Source organism: Halyomorpha halys, unplaced genomic scaffold (assembly GCF_000696795.3).
Source record: "Halyomorpha halys isolate HHAL.00 unplaced genomic scaffold, Hhal_1.1 Scaffold355.1, whole genome shotgun sequence".
NCBI classification, from domain to species: Eukaryota; Metazoa; Arthropoda; class Insecta; order Hemiptera; family Pentatomidae; genus Halyomorpha; species Halyomorpha halys.
In genome coordinates this window covers 252,800-258,067 of record NW_027110523.1, presented here as the reverse complement: position 1 = coordinate 258,067, position 5,268 = coordinate 252,800, and the positions used below count along the sequence as shown (strand labels likewise).

Here is a 5,268-nt window from a genome sequence, read left to right as displayed (position 1 = left end):
TTCTATTTCATTTCAAACGAATCTGAGAAAATAAATAAAACAAAATTAATGAAATTTAAACGAATTCTGTGTTCAGAATTAATACAAAAAAAAAAAAATAAATAAAAACAGTTAGTTTATTTTCTCGAGAAAAAATACTTGCGGATGCATAGTCATTTTTCAGATTTGTAAACCACTTTTTAACCATTCATGACTAACAATATTAAAACTATCCATAGCATGTAAAGAGATTGAAATAGCGAAGAAGAAATATTTATCTTGTTTTTATTAAAATAAAAGCTATTTACAATTCGGTACAAGAGAAGTCCCAAAAAGGGGAAATGTACATCTATGTACGCCTCTAAATATCAATGTTTCCCAACATCAACATTTTTAATTCTTTTTTTGGAAAAGCAGAAGAAAGTATTTAATGGAAGAACCGTATCTTCAATTTAACGCTTTTATCTTGTTTTCGATGCCTGTCGAAGATGTTTAAGAAAAACTAACGTTTTTAGAAAATTCCTGATTTTCAGGAGGGGCTTTCACCAGATATTATGTTGGTCAATATTTTAAAAAATATGATCATTGAATAAAATTTTGTATCTAATTTTTTATTTTTCTTCTGCTATATATCTATACATGTAAGCGCTTTGGCTGAACTTCTAACTAGAGACAAAACCTCATCTTAAAACAGAACCAAGATGCCTATTAAGAAATCATGTATATCATTAGACCTAGGCGAGTCGCGTGCCTTTCTAGTGATTGGTCAAATTATGTGCAAGGTTCGTGCAGTTAATATTTGCCAAGCTTGTCAATTTTGTTAATAACATTTTTTCAGTTGATTTTTTTTACGCAAACCCATGTATATTTTATCACAAAAAACCTATTGAACTTTCATTACTCATCTGGAATGAGTTCTATTATTTTTATATTTTAGGATAATCTGACTTCATTTCATTTATATATGAAAGTTTTTATTTCATAAATAAAATATGTACAATAATCATTACATTGCTTCGAGATACACACTTGAAAAATACTTTTTTCCCAACTTTGATGGGATTGGTAGGAAACCGACTGATGGTAGTATACTGTTATAGAAGCATAAATAGCTGAAGGACCCACATGACCTGTTTTCCAAAAAAAAAAAGAGGTCATAGACTCTATTTAAGACAAACTTGCTTTATCCTGGAGTACCTCATGGATGAAGGATCTTCATCATTATTCATCCTTTGTGGAGTGCCATTGGCATTGGCACACACTCGTTATCCATATGAGATTTTTATGAAGGTCATTTTTACCAACAATGGTAATCAGTTTCCTAGCTAATAGCAAAAATAACAGCATACGATTTTTGTCATTAATGTGATTTAGTTTTACCTTCATTAATATCCTAAAATGGACCAATAAGATAAATAAATAGACAAAAAATCCAGAAATTAATTATAGTTATCTGAGTAAATTCCGAACCATTAAAAATTAAATTGAATAAAAATTTAAATGACCTTGAGACCATCTTCGACGAAAAAAGCCATTAAAAATTTAAATATCGGTATTAGAAATGTTATGCTTGTTTATTTGTAAAATACTTTGCATGAAAACAAAATTTAAACAGCATACGTAATTCTTATTGATTTGTGATAAAATGCAGTTATATAAATATACATACGTGTATAAAACATAAACATAGCATGAAAATTCGATAATCGGCAATCTACTAAAGAAGAAATACATGATCAAGACTCTGGATGATAAAAATTTTAATTTTGAAATAGAAGATTAACCAGATCTAATTTATGCTACTTTGGTAGTAACTTAGTCTGTGGCATTTCCATAATTTTTAGTATTCAGCTAGAAAATTCGAATCGTTTTTACTTAATCTAAAGAGTTAACCTTTAATATTGTTTGTCTCTATTTACAAATTTTATTGTAAATAGTTTATTGATGTGAAGTTTAGAGAGCCACTGATATTGCTATAGGTAAATACTTAACATTAACATTTATATATAATCTTATGACATTTTACAGACAGGTTTTATTATTTAAATAAACTAAATTGCATCCAGTTAAGTCTCAAAGCTTTTTATTCTATTATTTATTTTATTAACCTTTATTTAACTGATATGCATCGTATATAAAATATTTTAAACTTTTATTTGAATTACTTTAGATGGGTAGACAATATTTTCCTTTTTGGAGAATGTTAAAAGTAAGCATGCTCTCACTGCTCAGCCGGCCAGAACTGGGCTTGACTTTCACAAACCTTTTCTGTCTCGGAAGCGCTTAATTCGACGAATTAAACTACTAGATTGTAAAATAATCGATATCTTCTAAGCATCAATGCATATTAAACTAAATAAATCGAGTAAAAAAAACTTAGATTTTTTTTAAGAAATGAGGTCATTCTTAGATATAAAAAAAAGATAATTAAATGATTCTACTATTTTCTTTTTTAGATTACTTCGGAGCAATTAATACTTCCTTTGCGTGTGTGATGGTCATCGTTTTTTTGAAGAGGGATGTGTATAATTCTGATACATGCTAGAGGCTATTCAAGCCCACATGATCTGTAATACAAATCTATATCAGGTCATAGTTCCGTTTTTGTTTCTTTTAATATCTCCTTGTTAAATAAGTATAAAAAAAATTCAACTATAACTCGATATTACATTACAAAGATAACTAATAGTACGATAACGAATGATTCAGACCAAAATTATTAAAAATTTAAAGCTTATAGAGTTTAAATAAAATATTTACATTTAATATAAAATTCGAAGGAAATGTAATACGAATCTTATCACAAGTATTAACATCTTATAACAATTTTTTTATGCTTAAAAAAACACTTGTTAATTGAAGATGAGACACACTGGTTTCTTCATCAATCTTAATGAGAATTAAAACAATGGGTAAGAAGAAAAAGTATATAATGATGAATTCTTTGTTATATGTTTAACTGTTAAAAGATTATTATTGAAAATCCCTACCTAGTACACAAAGTAGGTAATTATATAATTTTTTTACAAAAAAATATATAATAAATAATGCAGTTTAAAAATTGACAAGCTTACTATAGGTAAATTTATTGAACTATCATAAAAACTTTAAATATCTGTGCTCTTTAATTAAAAATCTTTTTTTAGTTCTTATTTGTTTACATTTATTATTATTCATTTTTTCTTTATATTTATGGTTATGAATGAATACTATGAATATATATTTATGATACGAATGTACATTTACCACCAAATTACACTTAAATGTGGAAGTTTGTATTATTTTTCAATAAAAATCTTTATCTCCCTCAAATTTATTCACATAATCAATTTTTATCCAGGAGTCTTTAACTTTTTTAAAGGTATTAATTTTTTTTCTTCTTCAAAATAATGATTTTGATAAAAGTTGAACATTGTTTACTTGAACCTAAATGATGAATAGAGCCTGTATCTTTTTTTGGCCCAATGATAGATAGGACCTAGAGGATGAGTCATGAGTTCATCGGTCTGCAGTGCAAAATGTTTTAGTGGGACTTTTAAATTAATAATGTAGCAGTTATTTACATTTAAAGATTTTAAAAAACACGAATACATGATAGTTAATACAATAACACATGATAATTAGGTTGTTGGTCTGATTAATGAGTCTGAATAAAATAAGCATATTATTTATTTTTTAAATATTTTAATGGTTGAATGCATAAAAAGACCTTGTTGATACACCTTAGAAGTTTTCTTATTAAAGCTTTCATTACACTAAAATTTTAATATAGAAATTAAAAGCAGTATAAGAACAAAAAATTATTTGGTGGTTAATAGAAACAGATAGGCTGCTGATCTTCTTAATGGGTGTTAATGAAGTAATAAACACTGAAATTTGGTGGTTAAATCCATGAAAATGATTTTATATGATACCATAATAGTTCGAATGATGTGATAAAAAAACAGAAAACCAAGAAAAAAGTTTTATTTAGTTGTCAATACAAGCAGTTAGGTAGTTGATTTTGAGTAATCATTTCTTTAAAAATAATTTAATGGTTTAAATTAGATGATTTAGTCCATGAAAGAAGCTTGATGATTTCTTTGTGGCTTTCCTGTTGATGATTTTATCATCATCCTTAATTTTGAATGATAAAATTAAAAGCAGTAATTAAATAAGAAAAAAAAATTGTGAGAGCCAATACAAGTAGTTAGATTGCTAATCTAATTAATATGTGTTCAAGAAGCAAGCTTTTTTGTTCATATTTTAATTATTAAATTCAATGGTTAAATCCATGAAAAGAGCTTTATGACACCATAGTAATTTCTTTATTGATGATTTAAACAAAAAAAAAAAGTTTTATTTGATTATTAATACAAGCAATTTGATTGCTGATCTGAATAATGAAGTAAGCATTTTTAAAAATAATTTAATTGTTTAAATTTGATGGTTAAATCCATAAAAGAGCTTGATGATACCATGGTATTTTAGTTTACTTAATGAAGGTTTCATTATCACATTATAATTTGAATGAAGATAAAAAATAAATAAGATTGTCTTATAAGTCTTATTTAATTAGTTGTTAGTTATAAGTTCTTTTTATAGCAAGTGTCATTAGTGCGAGAAAAAAAAAAAATCGAACAAACTAAATACTAATATTGAAACTTACCTCAATGTTGGATCAGATGCTACTTATCGTGAAGCATGTTATCAAAGTGGACAGCTCAGCCGAGATACCACTGACACAAATTTCCGATGCACATTACGTCAATAGACTACAAGAGTCAAACAGGACGGTCTATGGGAGATCAAACACTACGGCTCTGCCTCATACTACACCGCAACTAGTCGGATATCCCCCAGAGATAGAGGTCACTGCAGATGTTCTTGGAGGTTCCCCGACGAAGGACAGCCCCGGAGGTACTGAATGACTGATAATACAGCCGACTATCAGAGGTGGGGCGCCTGGGACCGTGACGTGTTCTGCTTCATATGACACACCTGCTGATAGTCTTCTCGGTCTGCTGCTACAGAGCAACAGTATCCTCTCCTCATAGTTCTCCAGGTCTACCACCAGGTAGCGCTCGCCTGCGCTCCTGTCTTCGGGGTCTATAAGGACATCGCAATGTCTTTTGAGAAATCTTACACTCTTACCGACCGTTAAAGTCTCCGCTAGTTTCTACTAACAGGTCACGTTTTCTAGCGAATTATGTAATTTATTTGCTGCGATACATTTAATATTTTTAATAGTTCACATTAACTAAGTTTAATGTGCTCTCAATAATGATTATAATAATATTTAAAAAATAT

The 5,268-nt window shown here is 28.3% G+C and overlaps 1 protein-coding gene across 1 annotated transcript in view; it reads right to left on the bottom strand.

Annotated features, from left to right (window-relative positions):
* Positions 1 to 4,921, bottom strand: part of LOC106681656 (ATP-binding cassette sub-family G member 5) — a 116,127-nt gene extending 111,206 nt beyond the window's left edge. Inside the window, exon 1 of the mRNA XM_067048679.1 lies at positions 4,628 to 4,921. The gene's annotated coding sequence lies outside the window, so the exon portion shown is untranslated. The remainder of the gene's footprint in view (positions 1 to 4,627) is intronic.
* Between the last annotated feature and the right edge of the window lie 347 nt (positions 4,922 to 5,268).